This window comes from Tenrec ecaudatus, chromosome 2, assembly GCF_050624435.1.
Source record: "Tenrec ecaudatus isolate mTenEca1 chromosome 2, mTenEca1.hap1, whole genome shotgun sequence".
Taxonomy (NCBI): Eukaryota; Metazoa; Chordata; class Mammalia; order Afrosoricida; family Tenrecidae; genus Tenrec; species Tenrec ecaudatus.
The window spans coordinates 8,897,528-8,917,647 of NC_134531.1; positions in this window are offsets into that span (position 1 = coordinate 8,897,528).

A 20,120-nucleotide genomic window follows, 5' to 3' on the forward strand; every position below is an offset into this window, starting at 1 on the left:
TTTGGGGATCTAGGGCTGCTTTGGGCCACAAGGGATGAGGCTAGAATTGAGGATCACTTTCTCCTGCACAGCCTTGCTGGGGGAGCCCAGCTGTGATCCCCACGGACCTGATGTGGGGCTGACAGGGGCTCCCCAGAACCTTCCTTGGAGGCTGTAGCAGAACTGTATCCCAGCAGTGACATGCTGCAGACAGTACCCTGACCAGCGGCCACAGGTGGTGGCCCTTGTCAGCAGCCTCCTCCGGCCCAGACCAGTCCCTCCTGAGCTCCTGACAGACTCTGTGGCTGTAGCCTGCGGCCTCCTGAAGTCTCAGGTCAGTAGCTGGAGATACCAGCTCTGGGGCTGTTGGAGCAGACATCCTGACCTCATGCCCTGCCTGGGCCCACCCTTCTGGGCAAAGGAGATGCCCCAGCAGCCCACTGTGGATGAGGGAGGCAGGTCATGGGTGAGTTCACCTGGAGGCGCTTGCTGGGCTTGGGGGCAGGGAGCCAGGGTTAGGTGTGCACAGGTGAGGCTGCTGTGGCCACACCTCCTACCTGCCTGGTCCTTGCTTGGGTGTGCTGGCTCCTCCTCCCTCACTCCATCGCCTCTCTGCCTGCCCCCCCCCCACCTTTGACACTTCCTCTGCTGGGAGCATCCTCCCTCCGCTGCCAACCCCAGAATCCACCCCCCTCCTTCAGAAAAAAGCCAGATTTGGGGTGGGGGGGTTATTCTGGGTAGACTAGAGGAAAAAAAATCCATAGACACTCATGTGTATAAGAAAGAGGTTTATATAAAAGAGCAATTGTATATTGAGAAAACATCCCAGCCCTGACCAGATCAAGTCCAATATTAGCCCATATGTTCTATACCAATCTATAAAGTCCTCTTCAGACTCACACAGCACGTGCAGTGATGCCGAGTGTAGGAAAGTCCTGTGGGTCCAGTGGCAGTGGATGCAGCTCAGCACTGGCAGGGTCTCCACATGGTTCCTCTGGCTCCAGAGCTCTGGCTGCGTCAGCGTAACTCTGTGAGACTCATCACCCTCCCTCCAGCGAGCTGTTTCTCTCCTTAGCGCCTCCTAATGAGGTCATCAAGCTGAGACCTGATTGACAGGCTAGACTCCACCCTATTCACCCTTAATTCTCAAATTGACAACAGATTCTGTAACTACCAGAGGGCACTTCTCAAATCCCAACCATCTGAAGGGACTGGCAGTGCCAGTGTGAACTGATGTCGTCCAGTTCAGTCCAGGGTCCCCCCGAGGAGAACAGGGAGGTGTGGGGACCGCTGGGCAGGACGACCCCCAAGGCTCCGTGCAGTAACGGGAAAGCCCAGCTTAATTTCACCCCTATGCATGTGAGCTGAGGCTGGGGTGCCTGCTAGAAGGAGAGTCTGAGAGCCAGCGATGGAGAACCAGGGAGGGAGACATGGAGGTAGAGGCAGGGAGAGACAGAGACAGGGAGGTAAGCAAGGAGACGCACATGAATAGAGATAAGGAAACAGAGATAGGGAGACAGAGAGACAGACATTCAGACAGAAGCTGAAAGACAAAAGTGAAGACCCCGAGTTGAACCGCTCACCCTGGTGGCAGTGTTGGGTAAGTGTTGGTCTGCTAACCTGAAGGTCGGAAGTTCAAAACCACCAGCTGCTCCACAGGAGAAAGGTGCGGTTTTCTGCTGCCTTACAGGTTCTCAAAGAAAACAAAACAAAACTCGCTGCCCTTGAGTCGATGCTGACTCATAGCGACCCTGTAGGGCAGGGTGGAATTTCCCCTGTGGGCTCCGGGACCCTAGCACTTTGGGAGTACTGAACCTGTAACCACGGTCCTGCCAGGACTCCTTTCAGCCTCAGAACCCCCACCTGGGGTCACTGCGAGTGGAGATGAGGACCTGTCTGTGATCAACGTGGTGGGGGGTGGGTACAGTGGGGGGGCAGGTGACACGTCCCCTCTGAGACTTCACCTCCCAGGGCTTGGCTCCTCGCTGTTTCTCAGTAGAGCCTGTTTGTCCCGGTGCCCCAAACATTTCACACTCCTTCTCCAGGGACCCCAGACACGCGGGGGTGGGTGGGTGTGGTGGTGGCGTGGGGGGCTTGCTGACTTTAACCTCGGGTGGTGGGGGCTGCGGCGGTGGGTGGTTTGCTGCTTCTGTCTGCGTGTTGGTGCCCTCTGCTGGCTCTTCCAGACATGGCAGTCAGCAGAGAGAATTTGCAGTCACCTTGCAGCTCCTGGCAGGACACAGACTGGGTTTTCAGGACACATACTGGGCGTTCTACTCCAGTCAACAGCTACAGTCTGGGAAACCCACAGGGGTCGCCCAGAGTTGGCACTGACTCCACAGAAGTGAGAGGTTTGTCTTCCTTTGGGTTTGATTCTGCAGATGTCATACCAACCCTGTGAAACGTCCCCTCTTTACTGGAAGCCTTGTCTCTCTCCAGTGGAACAGCTGGTGGTTTTGAACTGCCAGCGCTGTGGTTAGCAGCCCAATGTATAGCCACTAGGCCAGCAGGGCTCCTTACGTCTGTTAAATGGATGTGTATTCATTGCATGCCATGCTTAGGTGGCAGATGGCAATGTGTAGTTTCATGGGCAACAGGGATGAGGCACACCCTAGTTGAGGATGACTCACTGAAAAACATCTTAGGAAAAAAAGCATGCAGCCAGTCCCAGTGGGGAGCTGGAGGGGACCCTAGAAATCACCCTTCTGAACCGGAATGTGGCCCCACGGGGACTGACTGGGCATCCAGGGCAGAGACGACCACCTGCCTGAGGCCATTCTCCAGTCCCAAATCCAGACAGCAGGAGTGCAGCAGGGGCCCCAGTGGCTGGCGGAGTGGGCTGCTCATTACAGGTGAGAAGTTCAAAACCACTAGCCGCTCCGCAGGAGAAAGATGTGGTTGTCTACTCCTGAACGGAATAGTCATCTTGGAAACAGAGTGGCACTTCTACTCTGCCCCACAGAGTTGCTGTGAATCAGAATCCACTCAATGGCAGTGAGTTTTTGTTTTGTTTGTTTCTATCTTTTTGCCCACTGCAGCCCCTGGGGCAGCCTCAGCTAAGTTCACTCACTCACTCACTCACTCACTCACTCACTCACTCACTCACTCACTCACTCACTCACTGGGTTCAAGTCAGTTCTGACTCAGCGTGCTCCTGCAGGATAGAGTAGAACTGCCCCTGCGGGTTTGGGAGTAGAAAGCCTCATCTTTCTCCTGCAGAGCGACTGGTGGTTTTGAAATGCTGGCCTCGTCGTTAGCAGCCCAACGTGTAACCGTGAAGCCTGGTTACTAGGGCCCCATAAGCTAGTAATTGTTGCTCAGATAATGTAGCTAAAATTCCCTCCATAGCCACTGGGTGGCGATCGTGGGCTTTCACTCAAGCACTTGCAAACTGCTCTCCGTGGGTCCTCATTGGAGCCAGGCCTTCTTCCCGGCAGTTTTATGGCTCACACTCACTGCCTTTGAGTCTGTTCTGGCTCCCAGCGAGCCTCGGCAACATTCCCACGCGTGAGAACCCAAATAAACCCTCGAAGCCCTTCCTGCTCGGTCTTCAGGCCAGACAGCGACAGCAATTGGTTCCCTCTGTGGTGGCGCAGGGGATTACACACTGAGCTGCTCACCCCCTGGTCTGAGGTTCGATCCCACCTGCTGCTCCTTGAGAGGAAGATGAGGCTTTCTGCTCCGGTAGAGTTACAGTCTTGGAAACCCAATGGGGCAGTTCTACCCTGTCCTGTAGGGCTCTTCTGAGTTTCTGTTCCCAAACCCATGGGGCAATTCTCATCTGCCGAATGAGGTTCCTAATGAGTCAGAACCGCCAATGGCAATGAGTGGAATGTTGGGGGCGGGGGGGGAGGGGGTTCCTGCCCAGGTCATTTCTAAGACTCTCACCAGTTGGGTGGCCCTTGGATATTTGCTGGGTTCATCAGTTCCCCTCTGCTCATCTGGTGAGTCCACACTGCATCCCTGACCCTATTTGCAAATGAGGAAATGCTGCCCACTAGACATGGCATCCAGCTGTCCCAGTGATTCTCAGGGGACCCTGGGCTCTCTCCAGCCCACTTGTTTCGCCCCTAGGCTGCAGAGCCCTCTCCTGGGCTGGAGGAACAAGCCACCACCCAACGTCGGCCTCCTGTCCTCTGTGTCACTTCTGGTGCCAGGGTCCTAAGGGCAGGGAACAGGCAGGCCCCTTGGGTCCTCTCTGGACATGCCCTCTGCTTTAGTTTGGGTTCTTTTATAGGAGTGGGCTCAGTGGAACAGAGACATGTGTGTGTGTCCACATGATCCAGGTTAATGGCCTGTACTGCTCCACTGGTCATCCAGGGACCCAGCTTCCAGCCACTGTGGAGCCTCACACCGAGGGCAGCAACCTTGTCACATGGTGGGAGCGGAGGATGGGCACCACTGGGCTGCACAAGAACATGGGAGGGGTGGCCTAAGTCACATGAACACTGCAAGGGAGGTCTGTCACTGTAAGGGAGGTCTGGCCAGTTACAGGGGGCGAAGTGTTGCAGGATGCTGACTGGAGGGTCACTCTCAGCTCTACCTGTCCCCCCCCCCCCGCCAACTCCTCCAGCCTCCCCACCATCACAGTGCAAACCCCCACCAACTCCACCATCACAGAGCAGAACCCTGCCATCCCCCGCCCACCACCAACTCCACCATCCTCCCCATGCTCACAGAGCAGCCAAACCAAAGCCAGACTGCGGTGGTTAATTACATTCTGGCCCACTGCAACCCAGCAGGACAGAGCGCCCGGCGGCCTCCCAGGGCTCCCAGACTGTCTTTACCGAAGCAAGTGGCTTCCTGTTTCTCCCGAGGAGCAGCTGGAGGGGGTCAATCACCCACCTATGGGCTAGCCACCGAGCGCTTTAACCACCATGCCACCAGGGGCTCGGGCCACACAAGCCTCAGCCGCCAGCAGTCAGAGGGCAAGAGGAAAGCCTCTCCCCATATGAGAAATCCCTGGCTCAGCACTCGGCCGGTGTGCTTTGGAATCACAGTTCCCCGCAGCGACCAAAATAAGAGTTCTCTTAATGCTAAAAAAGCAAGGAGTGAGCAGATGTGACCCACAAATGTGAATGTTCACTTCTGCTGGGAACGCAGGTTGGACCCTTTGCCTCCCACGGGGCAGAGAGGAGGCCAGCAGGGATTGCAGATGGCTTCGTGGAGACATCCTGGGGGTGCTGGCATCTGGAGCCCCGAGGAAAAGTGGTGTGGTAGTTACTTGAGTAAAACAAGACGGACGGACGGATGGATGCAGTGACTGCAACCATGCGCTCCAATACGATATCCATTGTGAGGACGGCACAGGACCGGGCAGTGTGTCCTTCTGGTGTTCACAGGCGAGAGGAGTCGGAACCGACTTGATGGCACCCAACAACAACAACAACAACTCTTCTGAAGAAGCTGGACCCCCAGGACACAGCAGAGAGCAAGCTGGGGTGCTCACAGTCCGTCGAGGGAACAGAGGAGTAGGTGGCCATGGGGCGGTGGGGTGGAGCGCTCTCCTGGGGGCACACAGGTGGATTGTGTGTGGCTGAGGGCCTGGAAGACACAAGAGCCAGGACGCATCAGGGTAGGGGTCCAGAAAAGCCCCCAAGAGTTTTGAGTGCTGGGGCGGAGGGGACATGGGGGGGGCGGTAATAGAAGACTTGGAAGCAGGAGGGAGGGAGGCCGCTGAACGCCAGAGAGAGTGCTCAATGCTGCCGCTGGGAATCAGTCAGGCATTAAAGGTTCCGAAATAGGAGTGTGGCAGGACTGTTGTGAAGGACAGACAACATGTGTGCACTTGCTCAGCCAGAAAAAGACGTGTTGAGAAGGAAGCCAGGGCAGCGGTTCTCAACCCGTGGGTCACGCACGACCGCTTTGGGGGTCGGATGGTCCTTTTACAGGGTCGCCCAAGACCATCGGAAAACAAATATTCCTGATGGTCTTAGGAACCAAGACACTGCTTCTATCCATGTCCTGGCAGGTCTGCCCACATGCAGAGTCGCCCGGAGTGAAGACTGTTACCCATGTTACACCATGCTTCGAGATAAAATTTCATTGATTTGTCATTAGAAATAAATATTTCACAATCTATCATTACATATTGTTTTTGTGATGAGTCACTGTGCTTTAATGATGTTCGATTTCTAACAATGAAAGTCCATCCTGCTTATCAGATCTTTACATGATGATTCACAACAGTAGCAAAATGACAGTGATGAAGTAGCAACGAAAATAATGTTATGGCTGGGGGTCACCACCACATGAGGAACTGTATGAAAGGGCTGAGGCATTAGGAAGGTTAAGAACCACTGCTCTAGGGAATTGAGAGAATCCTAGTAATTCCTGGACCTCTGGACCCAGCATGGGCTTGGGAACAGAGCCTGGACTCCCTCTTCCATTCTGGCTTCGGTCTGAACTTCTTTGTGCCTGGCGTAATTCCCCCACAGCAGACAGACAGAGCCCCTCGGGGTGGCAGAGAGCCACAGGTAGAGACCTCCCTGTGGGGTACCGACCAGTATCACCTTAACATAGAGATCCCGCAGCACTGCCCCCAGCTCCCAAAGCAGATCCCACTGAGTTGGTGCTGAGTCCTGGCGGCACAGTCATGTCACCAGGGAACTGTGTGGGATCGGCAGTCAGTGGCTGGTTGTTTTGGAAGTTGATCACCAGGCCTTTCTTCTGAGTTGGTGCTGGGTGGGTTTAACGTGTCTATCTTTCCACAGGTAGCCCAGCTCTGAACTGTCTGTACCACCCAGGGGCTTCCCGGAAGACTGAAAGTCAAGCAGAAGTCCACTGCCCTGCCACTGTTCTGACTCGTACCAGTCCTATGGCCCCACGGCACTTCCAGACCTGCTATTTTCACATCTGCCTCCTGGTCCCAGAGCTTTTACATCTTGGGTGATGCAGGAGCCCGGGGAGAGGCCCACAGGAGTAAAAGGTGGGTGTGCAGGAATGATAATTAGTTAGAGAGAAGTTACAGTTCACACCGGGAATTAGAGGCTTGGAAGAGGTAGAGTGAGTCTCCTTAGCAGGTTGATGCCAAAGTCAGAGACCGAATGATGGCCGGTGGTGGGTGTCAGGCACCATCCCATTCTGCTGGCTCCAACCCATCGCAACCCCGTGCACCACAGAAGGAAACCTGTCCGGTCCGGCCCCGTCCTCACAACAGTTGCTTTGCCTGAGCTCATGGTGTCCGTCCCTCTGGTCGAGGGCCTTTCTCTTTTCACCTCGCTCTACGTTACCAAGCATGATGTCCTTCCCTAGGACTAGTGTCTCTGACAACATGTCCAAAGCATGTGACACGAAGTCTCCCCACCCTTGCCTCTGAGGAGCATCTGACTGTACTTCGTCCAAGACGGATTTGTTGTTCTTGAGACAGTCCATGGTACTTTCAATATATTCTTCTCCAGCCCCACAATTCAACTCACCTGTTCTTCAATCTTCTGTATTCAACCTCCCACTGTCACCTGCACAGGAGGCAGTTGAAAAGCCCAGGGCTTGGGTCAGTTGCACTTTAATCCTCAAGGTGACCTTCTTGCTTTTCAACACTCTGATGAGGTCTGGGGTAGCAGACTTGTCCAGGACAGCCACGTGTTGTTTGAGCCGCTGACTGCTGCTTCCGTGAGCATCGACAGTGTATCTGAGCCGGATGACAGTGTATCAGAACTTGTTAGTGACCGAGAGGGAGGAGGTGGTGAAAGAATTAACATTCTGTTGACCAAAATACTAAAAGTGTACCGTAATTTAATATTTAGTTGTTGGAAATCCAACATGTACGAGTCCCCTCCCATGCAGTAAAAACTCCTTTGAAGCTTCATCAGCAGGGATGGGCTTCTAACTCAGGAAGGCAGAGCAAGCTCACGGACCATTAGGGTAGGTAGCCAGCCACAAAGCTTCCCCATTCAGATAAGCTGTGAAGCACAGTGCTTCGGGGGAACAGGGGTCTGGCCTTGGGAAAATGTATGTACAGGTAATTGTTTCCTGTGAACATTACAGGCCTGCTTTTTGTCTCGTGTTTTTAAAAAATCATTTTATTGGGGGCTCGTACAACTCTTAACACCATCCATCCATTGTGTCAAGCACATTTGTACATTTGTTATCATCATTCTCAAAATATTTGCTTTCTACTTGAGCCCTTGGTATGAGCTCCTCATTTTTCCCTCCCTACCTGCTCCCCCTTCCCTCATGAGCCCTTGATAATTTATAAATTATTATTATTTTGTCATATCTTACACTATCCTATGTCTCCCTTCACCCACTTTTCTGTTGTCCATCCCCCAGGGAGGAGGTTATATGTAGATCCTTGTAATCGGTTCTGTCTTTCCACCCCACCCTGCCTCCACCCACCCCGTATCACCACTCTTATCACTGATCCTGAAGGGGTCATCTGTCCTGTATTCCCTGTGTTTCCAGTTCCTATCTGCACCAATGTACATCCTCTGGTCTAGCCAGATTTGTAAGACAGAATTGGGATCATGATGGGGCAGGGGGTGGGGTGAGGAAGCATTTAGGAACTAGAGGAAAGTTGTATGTTTCATCGTTGCTACACTGCACCCTCACTGGCTCGCCTCCTCCCCACGACCCTTCTGTAAGGGATGTCGTTACCTACAGATGGGTCTTGGGTCCCCAATCTGCACTCCCTCATTCACAATGATTTTATTTTTTGTTCTTTGATGCCTGATAAATGAGCCCTTCGACAACTTGTGCTCACACAGGCCGGTGTGCTTCTTCCATGTGGGCGTTGTTGCTTCTGAGCTAGATGGTCGCTTGTTCACCTTGTCTCACGTCTTTGTTTTTAGGTTCAATCCTGTTGACTCTGACCCATAGCGACCCCGTGTAAAATAGAAGGAAACACCGCCCGGTCCTGCGCCATCCTCACACTTGTAGGTGTTTTTCTGGGTGGGCTAGGGAAACAAAATTTATAGGCACTCATATGTGTATAAGAAAGAGCTTTTTAAAAAAAGAAAGAGCTTTATATACAAGAACAATTGAATATTGAGAAAACATCCCAGCCCAGTCCAGATCAAGTCCCTAAGTCCACTATTAACCCATATGTCTGATACCAATCTATAAAGTCCTCTTCAGACTCACAAAACACATGTCATGATGCCAAAAGCATCACAGGCCAGTAGGTGGGATTCTGTGGTGTTATAAGCAGCTAAGTGTTGGCAGGGATCTCCACGTGGCTCCTCCAGCTCAGGGCACTAGCGAAGCTCCATGCATCCCATCACCTGCAATGGCTCCCAGGGAAGGAGCCCATGTGGAGTCACTCTGTCAATCCACCTTGTGGAGGCCCTTCCTCTTTTTGGCTACCCCTCTACTTCACTGAGCATGACGTCCTCCTCCAGGGACCAATCTCTCCTGACAACATGCCCAAAGGATGTAAGATGAAGTCTTGCTATCCTCGCCTTTAAGGAGCATTCTGGCTGTACTTCTTCCAAGACACATCTGTTTGCTCTTTGGGCAGTCCGTGGTCCTTTCAATATTCGTCTCCAGCCCCACAATTCAAATACATCCTTTCTTCTTCAGTCTTCCTTATCCAGTGCCAACTTTCACAGGTGCATGAGGAGACTGAAAATGCCATAGCTTGGGTCAGGTGCACCTGACTCCTCAAAGTAACCTCCTTACTTTTCAACACTTTAAAGTGGTCTTGTGCAGCAGATTGACCTAATGCAAACTTATCTTTTGAACTTTTGACTGCTGCTTCCGTGAGCATTGATTATGGAACCAAGCAAGACAAGATCCTTGGGAACTTCAATCTTTTCTCCACTTATCATGAAGTTACCTACTAGTCCAGTTGTGAGGGGTTTGGTCTTCTTTGCCTTGAGTTTAATCCACACTGAAGGCTGCAATCCTGGATCTTTATTAGCAAGTGCTTCAAGTTCTCCTGGAATTCAGCAAGCAAGGTTGTGTCATCCGCATATTGCAGGTTCTTAATAATTCTTCCTTCAATCCTGATGACGGATTCCTCTTCATATAATCCCTCTTCTCTGATGATTTTCTCAGCACACAGATTGAATACATAAGGTGAGGGGGGTACAACCCTGACACACACCTTTCCTGATTTGAAGGTAGGCAGCATTCCTTTATTCTGTTCGCACAACTGCCTCTTGATCCCTGTACAGGTTCCACATGAGCACAAGGAAGTCTTCTGGAATTCTCATTCTTCTCTTTATAGTTCGTTGTGGTCCACACAGTCAAATGTCCTGCCATAGTCAACAAAACACAAGTAAACATCTTTCTGGTATTTTCTATTTTCAGCCAAGATCCAAAGATCCATCTGACATCAGCAATGATACTGTGTTAGTCTGGATACTTTAGAGAAACAACTCCACAGCAACTCATCTATAAGAGAGAGTTTTATGTAAAGGTTAACTGTGCATCAAGAAAACATCCCAACCCAGTGCTGCCCAAGCCCACAGGTCCAACATTAACCCATATGTCCAACACCAATCCACAAAGTCCTCCTCCATCTCACAAAACAGAGGCAATGATGCCAACTGCATGAGGAAAGCTGAGTCAGTGAATGTGTAAGCATCTCAGCGCTGGCAGGGGTCTCCGCACAGCTGCTCCAGCTCCCAGGACTGCATCAGGGTAGGTCCATGTGGCTTCTCCTTGGGGATGTCTTGCAGGAAGTCAGCCTTGTGAGCTGAAGCAGGGAACTGCTAAGGCAGCTGCATCCTGGTGCAACCATCACAAGGCAAGAGACCCAAGAACTCAAAAGGTGAGGCTCACCAAGCAATTTGTCCTTCCACCCTTCAATTAATCCCACATGTGTTTTTCGGCCAGGTTGGCACAATAAACTAACTAACCCAGATATCCCTTGTTCCATGTCCTCTTCTGAATCGGGCCTGAACCTTTGGCAGCTCCCTGTCAATGCCCTGCTGTAATCATTGTTGGATGATCTTCAGGAAAATGTTGCTTATATTTGGTATCCAGTATAATATCATTACATTCCGTTGGGTCCCCTTCCTTTGGAATGAATACAAATATACATCTCTTCCAGTCTGCTGGCCAAGTAGCTATCTTTCAAATTTCCTGGCATAGATGAGTGAGTGCTTCCAGTTTTCCATCAGCTTGTTGAAACATTTCTGTTGGTTTTCCATCAATTCTTGGAGTCTTGTTTTTGATGAATGCTTGGCACTGTAGTTTGAACTTCCGTCAGTGTCATTGATTCTTGCTCAGATGCTACCTCGTGAAATGGTGGAATGTCAGCTAGCTCTTTTTTGGTATAATGACTCTATTCTTTCATCTTCGCTCGATGTTTCCTGCATCATTCAACACTTTTGCCCACAGAATCTTTCCATGTTGCAACGGAAGGCTTGAATTATTTTTTCTTGAGTTCTTTCAGTTAAGATATGTGGAGTGTATTCATCCTTTTCGGTTTTCTAGCTTTAGGTCTGTGTATGTTTTATTTTAATATTTTACTTTGTGTTCCTGAACTGTCCTTTTGGTTGTTCCTCTTCGGCTCTTTGACTTTATCATTTCTTCCATTTGCTTAAATGACCTTGTTCTTTCTTCCTGTGCGATGTTCTCGATGTCCTCCGCGCTCATCAGATCTTCTGCCCCTAGTGTTCCATGCATCAAATCTGTTCTTGAGGTCTCCTCAAATGTCAGGTGGGACAGATTCACCTTGTATTTTGGCTCTCGTGTACTGGTTTTAACATGCTTCAGCTTCAACATAGTTTGGGGTCTAAAACTTGATGGGTTTCATTGGATTTTCAAAGCAGCTTGGAGGAAGAAAACCCCATTGTTTCCTTCTGCCTTGCACTTGCAGAATAAACTTTCAAGTTTTTCAAATCAACCTAGTCTCTCTTTTTGGCTGGTAAAGCAGTGGCAGGCAACCCTTGGCCTTGGTTGCCAGCGACACTGGCATTTAGGAGAGCAATACATACGAGGGGGTACACCCCGCCCCCCTCCCCAATGGAATTTTTTTCAAAGCTATGTATTTTAATTGTTTTTACACAACAACCTTATCACCTTCAAAGCACTCTCCTTTACACTTAATACATTTGTCAAATCTGCGATTCCATTCTTGGAAACCGTTTTCAAACTCACCTGTTTGGATGGCTGACAGCACCTCCCTCGTCTTTTTTCTTCACCTCTTCTACTTCATCAAATCACTGTCCTTTCATGGCCTTCTTCATTCGGGCAAATAAAAAAGAAAGTTGCATGGAGCGAGGTCAGGTGAGTAATGGGTGTGGGGCAAGAAAGGAGTGTGTGCTGGTTTTTTGGGGGGGTGGGTACTAAAACTCGTGCACTGAGATGGCTGCGTGAGCAGGTGCATTTGTCCTGGTGGTAAAATCTGTCCACTATCTGCCACCAATCTTTTGTTGCACACTGTTACACAGTCTTTTCAGAACCTCTCCATAGAAAGCTTGATTAACAGTCTGACCTGGTGGCACAAACTCCAAATACACTGGCCCCTCGCATCACATCCGGTATCCAAAGGCACTTCAGAATGTTCGCAGAAAGACAGACTTAGAAGATGATGACATTTCCCCACAAACTTTGAGAAGAGAAGCCGCCCTCATCCAAAGCCACGTGGTTGCCTGCCCTCTTTGACCTAGTCACTGCTGCTTCCACTCGGTTGGTCAAGAGGTGTGGTTGCTAGGCAACGCTCCTGTTGCCCTTGCTTTCCTAATGGGGAGATGAGCTTTCTAGCAGTTCATCCACCTGCAATTTTCCCAACTCCAGTTCTCATTCTGGCACACGAGTACTTCACACACTGGATCTGCTGTGCTTTTGCTTCATCAGTCACGAGCGAAGCAGGAAGACGCGGTTTGCAGTCCTGGTTGGAACCTCGAACCTTTGGGTTCACAGCCGAATACTTGCTGAATCACTGCTCTCCAAAGATCACAGTCCCCACTTCCAGAGAAGGCCTCCGATTGGCCTGGTTCCAGTCACGTGTCCAATACTGGGCCAATCGCTGTGGCACAGAGTGCTCTCTCCTTAGGCTGTCTCGGGTCATGTGATTCTCCCATGACTTGGGTCATGTAATAGTGGGGGAAAGGGAGGTGAATTGTCAGTGATTGGCAGCTCCCCTCCCAAGGGAGGCTTCCCTCCTCCCCCAGACTCCCATCCCTGCTCCACCCCAGGAAAGCAAAGAGAGTCTAGGCTGGCAAACAATAGCTGTTCACCCCAGGAAGGAACCGGATCTGGCTGGCTTTAGAGATTGTTAGGCCTGCAGCCAAGGGGTGGGGAGGCGCGAAAGGCTGAGGGTGGGGACAGCCAGTCAGGGGAAATGTTTCTGTACTTGGCTCACCAGCCTGCTCATACTGCCTCTAATAAGAATAACAACTGAAGTCCTCTTTAAACATGATTTGAAATTCAAAATAGATCAAGTCTCAGGAAGATAAATAAACCAAGTGAGGCCAACTCACCATGCTAACAGCCCCGGGATCCCTGGGGAGGCAGGCGGGAATGAGGGAGCGGAGCGCAGAGCCTGGCCTGGGTGGAGAAGGAAACAGATCCTAGCCGGCCTCCTGGGCATCTTGTCAAGATGCAGATTCAGACTAGAAGTTTCGGCAGGGGCCTGAGAATCTGCATTTCCCACTGGCTCCATGGGGGTGAGGTCGTAGTGGATGGTCCTGGCACCACTTAGCAGGGCCAGGTTTTAGAATGCAGACGCTGGGGGCCTGGAGGAGAGGTTGTGGGAATTCCCAAGGTGGCTGGTCTAGGTGTTCTGTCCCGGACAGGCTGAGGAGGATTCAGCAGAACCTGGTCTGGTTCAAGTGTTCACACCCTGCAGGCACCAGGTGTGTTCTCACCGCAGGGAGGCTCCCTCCGAGTCCACCTGTCAGCCTGAAAGGCTCCATGTGGTCAGCATTGGCCTGCCCACGGTCCACACCCTCGGAAGCTGGCTGGAGAGTGGTCCCAGAGAGGCCAGGCTTTTATCCCTGGACGCAGACCTAGCAACTGTGCTTACTGTCTTTTTGAGATGGGCTACACCCACAAGGACAACACACATGTACACAATGCACATCAACATGTGACCGGTACAGGCTGCTCTCCTGCAGGACGTTGTGGTAGCATGAAAGAAACTGTACAAGGACACCTGGTGGCATTGTGGGATAAGCGTTGAGCTGCTTAAAGGAAAGGGTGGAGGTTCAAACCCGCCAGCACACATTGTAGAAAGATGTGACTGTCAGATGTCCCAGTGTAGGGTGCCGAGTGTCCGAATGGCTTGCTGGCTGCAGATGTGTATGTTTTTACCTTACAGTGCAATGGTGAAAGATCTTGACATGGGGAAATTATCCTGAGCTGAGTGTCCCCAAATGCATCACCTATGTCTTTACAAGAAGAAGGAGAGGGAGCTGGGCAAGAAGAGAAGGCCAAGTGAAGATGGTTGATAGCTGCAAGGTCAGCAGTTTGAAACCACCAGGGGCTCCAAGGGAGAAAAATGAGGCTTTCTACTCCTGTAATGAGTTACAGCCTTGGAAATCCACAGGGGCCATTCTACCCCTGCCCTTTAGGGTCTCCTGAGTGAGACTCGCCCCCACGTGTGTGAGTGAGGATGAAGAGGAAGATGGGGCTGTCTATTGCACACACGCAGGAAGGGATCGGGACCATCATGCTTGTCATATTGGCTCTGTCTCCTGAGATGGAATTCAGCTTGGTCACCTGCCTCAGTGACTTGACTTGTCTCTGGATATTGTGGGCAATTTCTCAAACTTGGCTCTAAACCACAGAGGTTAAGGGCTGATACTGAAGGAGACATTACGAATATAGTCCCCTTCCTTGAGCGGCCACCTCCTGGTCACCTCCTTCTGACTCATTGGCCCCATCCCACAGCTCTGAGGCAAGTAGAGGAAATGGCATTTCCTCTTGGTCAACGCCTTTCCCTTAATGTAGTTTTTCACCATGAGGCCAAATCCGGTCCATCTTCAGAGAGTCAAGACACTTTCCCTTCCTAAAGTCAAAGCTCACTGCCATTGAGTCGATTCCAACTTAGAGAGGCTCTGTAGGAAAGAGTGGGACTTCCTGAGACTGTAACTCTAAATGGTAATAGACGGCCTCATCTTTCTCCCATGGAGCAGTTGGTGGTTTCAAGTTACTGACCTTGTGGTTATCAGCCCAACACATATCCCCCTATGCCACCAGGATTCCTTTTATCCCCTAAGTTGGACTAAATACCAGCCTATTTTCCTACTAGGAATGGACTCCAAATGCCTACCAAGGTCCCCTTTCTCTTATTTCCTGAACTACATTACCCATGAACCATTGAGTAGATTCTAACTCATAGAGACCCTACAGGAAAGAGTAGAACTTTCAGAGACTGTCAATATTGAAAATAGGATAGACTTCCAGGAAGAAAAAAAAAGAGCAAGTCTGTCCTGGGAGAAGTACAGTCAATATTCCTTAGAGACGAGGATGATGAGGCTTCGTCTCATGTGCTTTGGCTATGTCATCAGGAGAGACCAGCAGTCCCTGGACAAGGACATCTTGCTTGGTAAAATTGAGGATCAGTGAAAAAGAGGAGGCTTCTTTTTTCGACACAGTGGCTGCAAGCGTGGTCTCAGACAGAGCAAAGAGGATGAGGCTGGCGCTGCAGCACCTGTGAGCTGCAACAGACTGCATGGAGCCAAGAGTGGCAGCAGCAGTGACCTTGTGGAACTGCAGAGGGCGCCGTGGGAGGCGATGGGCTCTGGAATCTCATCAGCTTTGGGGTCACCACTGAGACGTTGGGACTTGTGGGGCCCTGCAGGTAACACCCACCAGACAAGAGCCTCGGAGTCCTTATGTAAGACCCTCGCTGGCAGAGAGTTCATGAGACAACTCCACGGGTGTCAGGGGAGCCCTGTGCTCCGTAAGGTTGGGGGGCTTTTGTAGCAGGCACTGGGTGGGCTGGTTACTAGCCAAGTGCTTAATCCTTTGCACTACCAAGGGACTCCCTCCTTGTCCTTCCTTTCCCCAGCGCTGCCCAGCAAGTTCTCAGTCCAACACCTGGCGTGAGTTCCTGGCCTGGAAACAAGGTTGTCTTAACTCTTCCCACGAAAGGAAACGAAGTTTGAGTGACCCCAGCAGCGAACACGTAAACTTAGAGGAAAGCACGTGGGGGGTTGAGGGTCTTAGCTGACTCAACCTATTCCCAAACAAGCCCACCTGTCGCCGCCCAGTGGATTCTGCCTCATGGTGACCTCTAGGACAACCTAGAGCTGCCCCCTACGGATGCCCACAAAAGACGGCCACTTCTTTCTCCTGTACACTGGCCGATGGCTTTGAACCAGCCGAGTACTTAACCATTGTGTCACCACACCCCCTTGACTCAGTTTATACCAAAAAAAACCCAACACTAAACTCACTGCCATCAAGTCAATTTTGACTCATAGCAACCCTATAGGGCAGCGTAGAACTGCCCCTGTGGGTTTCCAAGCGGCCACAACCATGGGCTCAGACATAGGAACAATTATGAGCTGGTACAGAGCCAGGCAGTGTTTCCTTCTGTTGGGCATAGGGTCGTTGTGGCTCAGAACTGACTAGATGGCATCTAACAACAACTACAAGTCTTTTAGAATGTAGAGAGTCTCATTTTTCTCCCATGGAGAAACTGGTGGTTTTGAACTGTCGGCCTTTCGGTTAGCTGCCCAACTAGGACATGCTTTATGCTGAGTCTTAATTCTGGTGCTGTTAGCTGTTTCCAGAAAAACCCTCCTTCCCAGATCAGAAGGGAACCCTTCATACATTCTATTATTGGTTTACAGATGGAGGTGAATTCAGAAGCTTTGGGAATGGAGTTCTCTCTTGGGGTCATTTTTGTCCCCCATGGAGAGTTGGTAATATCTGGGAATTTTTTTTATTTTTGATTGACGTGCTTGGGAGTGGTGGGGGCAGGCTACTGACATCTAGTGGGTAGCAGCTAGAGATGCTGCTAAAGACCCCACAATGGCCGGAGCAACCCCCAGCGAGAAGGAAGGCCAAGCCTGGCTGTCAGGAAGTCCCATCTGAGGACCTTGCTTTCCCAGAGCAAGAGTGACAGACTGGTTTGTTTGCAGATGCTCTTGACACCAAACTCTCAAGTCCAGAGAAAGAGAACCAAGTGGAGTTGATAGACAGATGGTAGATAGATGGGTGCATAGACTTGCTAGATAGATGATAGATAGATAGATAGATAGATAGATAGATAGATAGATAGATAGATAGATAGGTGGGTGGGTGGATGGTTGGATGGATGGATGGATGTTGTTAGGCACCATTGAGCTGGTTCGAACTCATATCAACACTGCACAACTGAAGGCAACATCGTCCAGTCCTGTTCTATCCTCACAATTGTGCCTGTGCTTGAGCCCATCGCTACAGCCACCGAGTCAATCAATCTTGTTGAGGGACTTGCTCTTTTTCACGGCTCCTCCACTTTTCCACGCTTGCTATCCATCTTCAGGGACTGGTCTCTCCAGATGATAGAGATAGATAGATAGATAGATAGATAGATAGATAGATAGATAGATAGATAGATAGATAGATAGATGCTATGAATCGGCATTGACTTGATAACAGTGTGTTGTGGAGTTGCAGGTGAGTAGGTTCAGTAACTCAACTCACCGCCATTGAGTCAATTATGCCAAATTGACCCTATAGGACAAGGTAGAATGGCCCCTGTGGGTTTGCAAGACTTTCATTCTTTACAAGAGTAGAAAGCCTTGTCTTTCTTCCATGGAGCACATGGTGGTTTCGAACTAATGACCTTGTGATTAGCATCTCAGTGTGTAACCATTGTGCAATCAGGGCTCTTATGTAGGTAGATAATAAATGGAAATCATAGAAACAGGCGATAGCTAGATAGCTAGATAGATATAAGGACAGCTAGATAAGTAAGGAGCAGTGAGTGAGTACTTGGCTGCTAACTGAAAGATCGGTGGTTCGAACCCACCAGCTGCTCCACAGGAGAAACACAAGGCCGTCTGGTTCAGCAGAGCTGCACAGGCTCAGAAACGCAGTGGAGCAGCTGCCCTCTGCTCTGCAGGGCTGCGAAGAGTTGAAATCAACTAGACCGCAATGGATTAAGTCGATGAATAAAATGTCTTTACATAACTGTGCAGCTCTTTGTTTCCTTGTCCTGAGAGAGAAAGACAAAGAACTCATTCCCACTCTTGAAATCCAGCTTCCCCGTCCAGCACACCTGCCCCTCGGTTCCCATCCTCCCGCGTCTCTCCCAGGCCTGCTCTTTTCCTTGGTTCAGCAGGTTTCCAGGATCGTCTGATGCTCCACACATTGGCGTGTGGCCAGGTGAGATGCGAGACTCCCGCTGGTGAGCATTCCAGATCAGCTGGAGTACATTTTTAGCCGAGTGCGTGAGTTAGTCAAAAGGCACTGTGGCTGGGGTTCCAGTCCATAGACATGTGGTTTATTATTCCCAGTGAGATGCTCTTAAACATGCCCCTGAGATCTGCTGATTTCATAACAATACTGTGGACTTACCTGCATTTATACCCAGCATAGAATAGGACATTCTTTTGTTTAAAAAAAAGTATTCAACAAAGTTATAATTTATAAATTATCAAGGGTTCATGAGGGAGTGGGATGCGGGGAGGGGGGAGAAAAAATGAGCTGATACCAAGGGCTCAAGTAGAAAGCAAATGCTTTGAGAATGATGATGACAACAAATGTACAACTGTGCTTGACATACACAATGGATGGATGTATGGATTGTGATAAGAGTTGTATGAGCCCCAATAAAATGATTTTTAAAAGTATTCATTGTAATGGAATTCCACTGGTCACCTTGTCAACCCACACAGCGACGTGTAGGGTTTTCCAGGTTCCATGGGAGATGGGGAGAGACGGAGCTGGAGGGAGGCTGGTGGGGACACCTCAGGTCCCTGGTGGGGCAGCGCCAGGGAGGTCTGCAAAGGGTGCTGAAATTCTGGGGTGTGGTCTGCGGTCTGCAGTCTGGGCTGCTGTTATGGGGGCACCCATGTCCTTTCCGGCATCCACGTGTCAGTGGAAATGACCCATCGTGAGAAAGGGTGTGCTCAAATGCACCAGATGGCCCTTTCCGGTCATGTGACACATGACGTCACCCACCTTCTGACAAGGTGATTAGCCCTTATCCATATGTGGGAAACAGACTAGTTATGCCTCTGGTTGTCCCCCCATAATATATGCCAAACCTAAGGCACTGATGTTAGGTTTCTCAGGTGGGAAATACCTCGATTCTTGACTTTGCACAAGAAAGAATTCATGCGAAGTCTGGCTTGTGATCCAAGTGGGTTTTCATAAGGGACAGAAGTTTCAGGTTTTACAGTCACTGAACACAGGCAGACTCATGGGACTGCACCCCACACTTGGCGGCCTGAGGCCAGAGGGAGATCCCACAGCATGACCTGAGCAGAAAGCCGAGAAGCAGCCAAAGGAAAGACAGTGGGGAGCTCCAGGTTCTTTAGGGCCTTCGGCTGGGGGGTGGGGTCGATGACCCCATGGGCTGAATTAAGCCCACCTGGCCTAGTTTGGGCCCACCCAGGTGTACGGCCCACCTTGCTGGGGTGGGGGTGGGGGTGGGGCTGAATCTGGAGCATGCCCCTTAGACATCCCTGTTTCTCACTACCTAACACTGACTATACATTTGGAGATGAACTGCTTACAGGTTATCTGCCTCAAGGCTATCCGCCATGTAGAGCAATCAGACCCTATCGTCTGTCCCACCCTAAGTAGAGCCCACTCCCTTCTGATAAGGATAATGGACTGTTGCCCTGTAGGGATGGGGAATGTCTGTTAACGCATGCCCAGAGAGCCAAGCATGGGAACAAGGAGTGGCGCACTGCACATGCTCAGAGGCTCAGGTTTCCCGCTGGTAGACATGGGTGGGCACTAAACCTGGATTGGCCCACGTAGGCCACCTGGATTGGCCCACATAGGCCATCCTGGATTGGCCCACCTAGGCCAGGTGAATTCAATTCAGTCAATGGGGTCGATCAGGGGTCGTCCACCACGCCTCTCCGTGGAATCCTTGAAAAGGCAGGAACCCAGAGTTAAGACACGTTTTGTCTGCGTGACGCTGAGCAGCTTCTGCCAGGCTGCATGGTCGGGAGGAGTCCTATGGTCGCCGTGTAAACCTGAAACTTCTTCTAACTCTTATAAAACTCACTTGGATCACGAACCGGGCTTTGGCATGAGTTCTTTCTCACACAGGACCAAGGCCTGGGGTATAACTC